Genomic DNA, 9,003 nt, shown 5'->3' with positions numbered 1-9,003 from the left:
ACAAAAAATCCAAAATTATTAGTGAACAAAGCTTGAAGATTGTAGAGATTTTTATTATCACTTAACTTATTTCATTCATCTGTGTTCCTGTAAATACTTAAATTTTTACATGAAATAACATGGTATTTTTATGGGGAAAATATTGATAAAAGTTTAACGTGCATGGTAAATAGAAATTATAGGGAAAAAAATCACAAAGCAGAGACCCAAAACATCTCTCTGGCTCTTTTATAAAGCAGAGAAGTTTTCTAAATATGTGGATGCATATGTGTAATTTTGTTTTGGCCATTTCATCACAATATAGAACAATACAATACGGAACACATGAATGCAAATAAACACATTCAAGATTTATAGAATAGGCCCTGTCTTTCTTGAAGACTTCCAATGATCCCTTGCAGAATTCAAAGTATGAAAACCAATTTTGATAATAGTCCTTGGTTTTTCTATTTAATAAAATCCAGGCTCTTCATTAATTTGTATTCTAAAATGATCTTATCCTGCAACCATTATTTTCTTAGACTCACCAGCAAACAAATTGCCCCTAAATCTATCAGTATGTTTATAAAAACATAGCCATCGATTTTTATGAGAAATAAGAATATTGTTGACGATTTTTAACACAGCTGAAACCATCCCAAAAATTTCATAAAGCTGTCAGAGGGCAGCATGCATTTGTCCAGGGATTCTGACAAGCTGGGTCTTAATATTTTTTATACTATTAAAATTAATTCAGTATTGGCCATTGATTTAAACCCCTGCCTCATCTAACTCCCATTTACATTTACTCTCAATAACTGTTACAAAGAAAGCTCCCTCTTAAAATGTCTGCATAGAAACTAATCTGGTTTTCTCTTACCTTATTAAGTTTTGCTACAAGAAGGAAGCTTTCACTTGAAACAACTTGATTAAGTGAAATCTAAGTATGCTTCATACTTTTTGATTAAGTACTTGGCATTTTTTATGTTTGCTGTGTTGATGTAAGTGCAGTCATTCACACAAGTGTCAGAACATAGAACCACAGGGAGTATAAACTGCAGCTGAACCTGCAAATTATTTTTTTTATTCAGGACCCCTATTAGCTATCTGCATAAGCCAATGTTTACCTCTGAGCAATTGATTAATCCCATTGACTTCATTAAGACTATATGCAAGTTTCATTTTATTAAAAATTCATATTGAATATCATGGGGGGGTTTTGCCTTTGCTGTTTTTCTTGCTCACAGGAGTTGTGATGTTAATGGGATGGTTCATCTTCTTAAAGAGAAGTAGCAAGTACTTCCTTGAGATAAAAATCTAGACAGCTTTCCAGGACAGTATTAGGATGCTAATGAAAAAGTTACATGAAAGAACTTTACTTAGAGTGTTTATGAATAATTATTTATTTTTTGTTTTATTCCTTCATCTGATTCAGATACATATGAATTATTATGTTTTAAAGGTTATGAATACTGGTCAATTCAGATATCCTGTTTAAAAAAAAATTTAAAAAAAGAAATAAAATAAAACCTTAGTGTTTCTGCAGCACTTTAAGCATGCAGACATGTAGTTATAAAAAACTAATCAGTAGTGTTGTCATAAGCATACTGCTCTTATACCTCCTAGAGATGATGGAATACCAGGAACATTTTCTGGTTAAAAAAATACCAGAACCATCTCTGAATCTTGACAGGATATAGGAGAATAATTAAATTTTCCTGGGTTTCAACTGGCTGCACACTGATAAAAAAACCTTGTGAAATAATGAGAGCCTGCAGCCTCCAGACAAGGTAACAGCAGCAGAGTATCTTCAGATCCTCAGAGGAGCAGACTTACACCATCACTGCTGATAACAAAACAGAGCAAGGAGTGAGTTTGGGAGGGAGACAGAGATTTAGTGTACACCCTACAGCTTTAGCAGGAAAACTATAAAAACCAAAACAAAAACTATAAAAACCACACAAATCTTCTCTTGCAGTAAGGCTGAAAGGCAGCACAAACGGATCTTCATGTTTCAGTGATAAATAAATGTGTATTCATTTCACACAATAAAACACCCTAGATTGGCTCAAGAGTCATGATATACAGGATTGTTAACATAAACTGATTGTAATGATACACAGGATTGTTAACATAAACTGAGAAAAAAATTCCCATGTACCTGGTGAGGGGATCAGAGCTCAGCTGCAGAACCAGGAGCCATTCCATCTTCACATCTCTAAGACCCCTGGGATAGGTAGGACCCCAGGTGGACCCAGCAGACAGCTCTGTAGCTAAAACTCTCCACTTCCAGAAATGCTGAACCACCTATTGCTCCCTCTGACATCAGAAGTAACCAGAAAGCTCCAGCCACTCTGAAATCCAAACCAAAAGCCCCATGGTCCGTTAGTATTTGTTCACAGGTTTGTGTTTAAGTACACAAGTAATCCTGCAAGACATCATTCAGCCTTCATTGAAGGCATTGGGAATTATGGTGTGGGCTTTTCATAAGTCCCATCAGTCAATATTTTGCCCCTCACTCCATCTGTACTCATGTATTCAGTAGAGAACCTAAATTTGACTTCTGTGCTCACAAAAAAGCCCCAAACCAAAGTAAACGAAAACCAAAAAAAAAAAAAAAAAAAAAAAAAAAAACACCAAAAAAAAAACCCCCCAAAAAAAAACCAAAAAAAAACCACCCAAACCCAACAAACAAGAAAACCTTCACCCTGAATATTTGGATATATTTTATGAAAAAGATTTTACATTAAAAACATCCACATTCCCTCTTACCTTGCCATGATGCCTACACATGATGCTGTTGTTCTCACATTTCCAAAGGTTTACCAGTTTCAGGTTTACGATTTAGTTTGCTCCTGCTGAAAGTTTCTTTCGCTGTGTACTTCATGGTTCTTGTACCCTTACAAAAAAGTCCCTCAAGCATTGCCTGGCTGCAGTTAGGTGGATGTTTCTGCTGTCTGCAGGGAAACATACAGTAAAAACTCAGAGGATCTTGAAAATTCACTAGAAACTGCATTAATCATCCTGATTTTATAAAGATACTCAGATGTGACGGCCATATGAAATTCCAGTAAAATGTATAATCGTTCTTTTGGTGGTTATAATTTATCTTCCTTCAGTGGATCAAAGGCTGGGTCTCACACTCTCTTACTTAATAAGTGTGGGGTTGTTTTTCAAATGGCACAGGGGATCCACAGACAACCTGGGAACAACCCCAGGAATAAAATGGCTCTACACAGGACAGTACAATGCTGCTCAGCTCCTCTTCTGCTCTTTGCTTTATATGGTGGGATGTAGCAGAGAAAACACCATATACCAACCCCCCCAAAATTATGAATGAACTTAGGGTGGAACCTAAATTAGTTGCCTAAATTTTCAATGGAACTTACAGAAAATATTTTTATGAAGCTTCTGCCCCTCCAGCCTCACAGCAAATGACCCTTCTTACAGCCAAAAATTACGTGATTATTTACACTGAAATTATATGTACAGACTTCAAGTAGAAAAATTATAGCAATTAAATGGGCTACAAAACATTCCTAAACTTTTTTTTTTCGTGTTTAGCTGATGTTACTCTTGCTATTAGGAACTCATTCAAGGCAGCAGGTGCAGTTGAATAGAATTTTACATGGGAACCTCCCCTGAAAACCAGCATCAAGGATTAAAAAAAATGTGTCAAGTAGCAGATTGAATTTTAGCAAATTGACCAGATGCTTTCTCTGCCTTCCAAACAGCCCCCCCAAACACACAGAGGATGAATTAGTTGCTGTACTTTTGCATTGCAATCATCAGAAAAGGAACATGTGCTTCACTCTGTATGTGTCTGCAGGAACAGGGGGTGTTTACATTTTGTAGATTGAGAAGAAATGGGAGTATTTCTAAGTAGATGCATTTATGTGATTAGTATGCTGCCAGTCCAGCAAAACACAGGCTTAAGTGCACAAGAAATTAATTTACTCCAATTGAATTTAGCACCATTATGTGATTTTTTTTTGAAGTTTCTTTAGGCTTTTTAAAATATACTGATTAGATAATAAGTGGTTTGTTAGACTCATGTTAATTGTTCCAGCAAGTACTGTAAGTGCAGCATTCAGACAGAGCTCAGTTAATTTTATCCAGCACCTTTTATGGGAATCTCATGGTTGTCTGGAAGTTTCCCATCCTAGGAGAGAACATCTGTGATGATGGATGGCATTCTGATGAGGGAGGGAAGTGAAACTATGTTTTTTAATCATCTGTTGATTAGTTTCATCCTGTTTCCTTTTTTTATGCATCCTCCAAATATTCCATGGTCCTTAGAGGGTATAAGATCTGTGTCCAACAATTCTTCATTGATGCTGCTTCTTTCTCATAGCCCCAGGCTACCTGCTTCCCTTCTCCATCAGACAATTACACAGGAAATGTGCATCGTGAAGTGGTGGGAAGGAGAGGATGTCTTGAACTCATTATTTGGAGAGATGTGTAACGCTGAACTGTTTGTGATGCTGTTGGAATAACATATGAAATAAATTAAGTGGAATTGACTTCGCTGTTTTGCATATGATAATGGAGAGTTTTAAAGCAATGCTTTAAGAAATTATGAAGGTGATTGAAATTATTATACATTGAGGTTCTACCTCATACATCAATAAGAGAGTAGTGGCAGTGATTTCTAAACAGATAATAGAGAACAGTGAACTCATACACATGCTTTAAAACTGTGATTTGAAAATTTCCCACTTTGTTGCATAGTCATGAGGTTTGTTACTTGCACATTTAATTTTGTTTAAATCCTTTCAGCTGAGTGAATGATTATAATTATTAGATGAATGCACTGGAGGCTGAATAATTTTTTATTTTTATTGCTATCTAGGCACTAAGGCAGGTAGAAGTAATGATGAATGTGTGGGTTTTTTTAAAGCCAAAGGTACTTATTCTGTTGGACATAAGTTTTCAACTAAGTTGAAAGTTTAAACGAGTTTACAGTTTACCAGAGATGTCAGAAAGACAGTGCTAAAAACAGAAATCTCATTTTCTCTTGTGTTGCTCAGTGGTTGCTCACAACAACTCCTCTACTTATAAGGGCTATGGCTGAAAACAAGGAGTAGTGGTCAGCTGATATCCACAATTAATTTGTATGTTGGTCCCTTCTCATGCACATACACGTGTAACTTACACTATTGCTACACCATAAATGAGAAAAAAAGATTGAAACTAAAAGATGCCTTGTTGTTGTTGTTGAGACAAAAGCAGACCTGACAGCATCATTTTTGTACTGTCTTCTCACTAGGTTTAGCCAATAACTTGGCAGTAAGTGGCCAAACTCCTCTAAGCAAGGAGACAGGCAATAATTTCCACAGTTTAAAATGCCATTTCCATACTCATTACAGAGCACAGAGCTGTGAAGGCACCCATCCTGGGTGATGGAGTGGGTTCCCTTGCAGCCACAGGCAGGCAGAAAGCACAATCCCTTACACAAACAGTGCTTTTTTACTCTGGCCAGCTCATAGGTATATAATCTCCACGATAGAAAATTAGAAGAAATCTACCTGATGGTCAGAGCTCACAGACATTGCTGCTTTTAACCCAGTTCAAAAGAAGTAGGAAATAGTAAAGCACTAATGTGAAAGGGGGAGGCATGGCTTGCCTGAGATTTTTGTGTTAGAAAATCAAAATCAAATCTCTCTATGTGCCCCAGCGCCAGAATCACCTTCCAAACCACACGGCAAAAAAAAAAAAAAAAAAAAAAAAAAAAAAAATTAAACTGCATAACTTCTCCCTAGCACCTCAAAGCCCACGAAGCCCCGCACTACACTTTCCTGCGTGGGTGTCCAATCAGTCCTGTTTAGTTTTAGCTTCCTTTCTGCAGGTCAGAAGGCTGGGTGTGAGGAATGCCGCCCGCGGATGGGGATTTCTCTCGGGGAGGACGGGGGGAACCAGCTGTCCCCGGCTGTCCCCGGGTGCCATCTGCAGCTCCGCAGGGCCGCCTGGGCGCCGGGCCCGCCGCACAGAGCGCTATTCACGGCGGGCAGACAATAGCCCGGCGTTAGCTTGTGTAAACCAGCCGAGGTGCTGCGGGGGGACAGCGGGGAAAGTGCCTGCCCAGCAAACAGCCCGTCTCCCATGGAAAGCTGCGGGCGCAGACGAGGACAAGCTCCTGCTCCTGGCTGCTGACGGGGGCCTTCCAGAAGCACCAGAGACAACAGATGGTTACCGTGTGCCAGCGCTACTGAAAAGCTGCTCAGGTCCTGATGCTTCTCGGCTCTCCTCCTATGCAATATTCCCACGTATCTCCGTGTTCTCTCAGACTCTTTCCAAAGGCGCTTTCCTCACCTGCAAAAGGAACGTGCATTATATTACTGCTTATATTTAGAAAAACCCGTATTTTCCTTCATTTAAAAAACTTACTCTTTTCTGTTTCTTTTCAAGAAGCGCGATTGCTTAGTCTTCCTATGAAATCTGTGTGGATAGTCTGTTCCCATTTTCCATGTGATCTTTGCCTCAAACATCCAGCTTGTGCCAGGACTGCCATCTACCCCCAAAGGTGCAGAGTCAGCAGCAAATCCAGGATGATTAGTTATCACTCAGACTTCAAAAGTCTGTCCAACAGGCTAGACAAAAATGACAGGAACATTAAAAAGAGAGAAAGCTAAGAGAAAGGGAGAAAACGGGGAGCAGGGTCAGACTAAGCAGGTGATGTTTCTTAGGAGAGTTAGTATACAATGTGGTTAGATTTTACTCAGTTTTTCTTTCTAGGGTACCTTGAGCTCTGTTGATGACTATTTTGAAATTTCTAGAAGCTCTGTAACTTTAGAAGAAAAAAGAAGGAAGGAAGGAAGGAAGGAACAGGTTCCTATTTTTCTGCTGTATTTCAGTGAGACATAAAGGGGGTCAATAACTCTGATGCCCCTTCAGGACATAAAGTAAGATAACTGCAGTAGTCTCTATACCACAGCAGCTTCAAGAACAATGCCCATCTTGATTTTTTTCCCCTGGTATTTCTGTCTCTGTGGCTGGCTCAGCAGGAGCCTGTGGACTGGCTGTGTGGCACCAGGGCGCACATGCCACTGCTGTGCCCCAGACACATTGGTTTGTACACACATAGAGCATCTCTCTGCAGGTGCATCCTGTCACACTGACACACACAGCACTGCAGCCATCCTGCCCAGCACTGCCACCCCTGCCAAAGCCCCCAGCAGGGTTCTTTGGCACAGAGTCCCCTGAGCCTCAGGGAACTGTCTGCCCGGGGAGGTGGTGGAGCCACCATCCCTGGATGTGTTTAAAAAAGGATGGGATGTGGCACTCAGTGCCATGGTTTAGTTGAGCTGTTATAGCATGAGTTGGACTTGATGATCTTGAAGATTCTGTGATTCTGTGAAAAGGTTGGACCATGGGCATTTTGGTAAATCAGACATAAAAAGGCTGCATTCCCTGTTAATAATTCACACATATCTAATTAGGTCCTCAGGAACTCTTCCTGTGCCACTGTTCCCAGGTGGCAGCCTTTCTGTAAAAGGTTCTGTAAGGCTGTGCTTTGCTCTCCAATTCCTCACGAGGTGGCCTTGCCATGAAAGCAATCCTTGTGAGGAGTCATTAGTGACTGACCTGTCAGGCTTCACCTGGATTCAATCCACTGCATTTTCCCAATTACCTAGTGAGGTTTCTCAAGCAGGTGGAAGACCTCCTGCCACTAGATCAGAACTCAGCTGCAGGACCAGACTGCTGTGGAATGCTGTGGCCTAATTAAGGCAATGTTAATGAGCAGCAGGAGCACAGGGATGTGAGATCTAGTTGGAGTGGAACAGAAGTTGTTGATTCTGGTTATGTACTGTCTGGGAATCAGCAATAAATTTCACAGCCATTTAATTGGCACCTGTTCTCAGATGAAGGAACAGGGCCTTTTGACTCAATTGCAGTGGCCTGCATCTTTAACAGGATTTGGCCCTTGATTCTTACTGTGCTCTCCAAACTACAGATGCCATGTATACCTCCAGCATGTCCTGCCCTTCCATTTCTTGAAGATAAACATCATGGAAGGCATACCATGGGGCAATGTAGAATGCCAGAACCTCTCAATGTAGCAGCAAAGCCCACCTACTGATTTGTGACCTGATGTGTGCACTCCCTAAAGCAGAGCTGAAAAAAGCCTGTAAGATCTACCTCTCTCATGGTCACAGGTGGCAGGGAAGAGGTCACAGTCCTTGGTTATCTCCTTTCAGGCTGAAGGAGAGCTCAGAGATCATCACTTGGAGGCAAACAACCAGGATCCAGTTCCTTGATCAGGCAGAGCCATCAGGAAGCATTTACTTCCTAGATGTCAGAAAGTGAAACGTGTACGAGGTGCAGCACTGCACAATCATCAGGGCATCATGTTGTTCCATAGTTAAATTCCTGGGAACAGACCTGGCAGCAGGGGTATATCTCTAGCCCAGCTTCTAAGAAAATTGCCTACCGTGTGTCCCAGCCTGCAGCACTGCTGGGCTGTGCCCTACTTTGCTGTGGAGGAAGGCCAAGTGGAGAGCTGCTCTCAGCACCTCAGGGCAGACACATCCTCAGGGTCAGGCTCACCGTGGGTGTAGCTGTGGCTCTCACACCATCATCACACGGTGCTCCAGCAGCAATGAGAGCTGACAGACCTGTGCATCCTCTACACACACACGTCCTCCTGTGATTCTCCTGCTAAGGGATCCCACTGGCAGCAGCCCCTTCGCACCAACTACTTTTACTGGGCCTAATCTGGTGCCACCTGGCTTGGATGAGACAATGACACTAATTTACTGAGGCTGACATCACTTCTGGTGTTATTTGTGTTTGCCCAGGAAACAACTTTTTTTTTTTTTTTTTTTTTTTTTTTTTTTCTTACCCCTGTGTCCTGTGACTCTTTGCGGAGACGAAATTAAAGCAATTCAAGCCCCGGTTTCCTACGCGGCTGAGCAAGGGCGGAGGGCGGCGGTGCCGGCCGTGCCGGTGCGGAGAGCCCAGCGCTGCCGGCGGCGCCTGAGCCACGGCAACTCACAGCTCCATCCCGAGGCGGCGCCGGGACCG

Source organism: Sylvia atricapilla, chromosome 5, assembly GCF_009819655.1.
Source record: "Sylvia atricapilla isolate bSylAtr1 chromosome 5, bSylAtr1.pri, whole genome shotgun sequence".
In the NCBI taxonomy this organism is placed as follows: Eukaryota; Metazoa; Chordata; class Aves; order Passeriformes; family Sylviidae; genus Sylvia; species Sylvia atricapilla.
Note: the sequence above shows the minus strand (reverse complement) of the source record.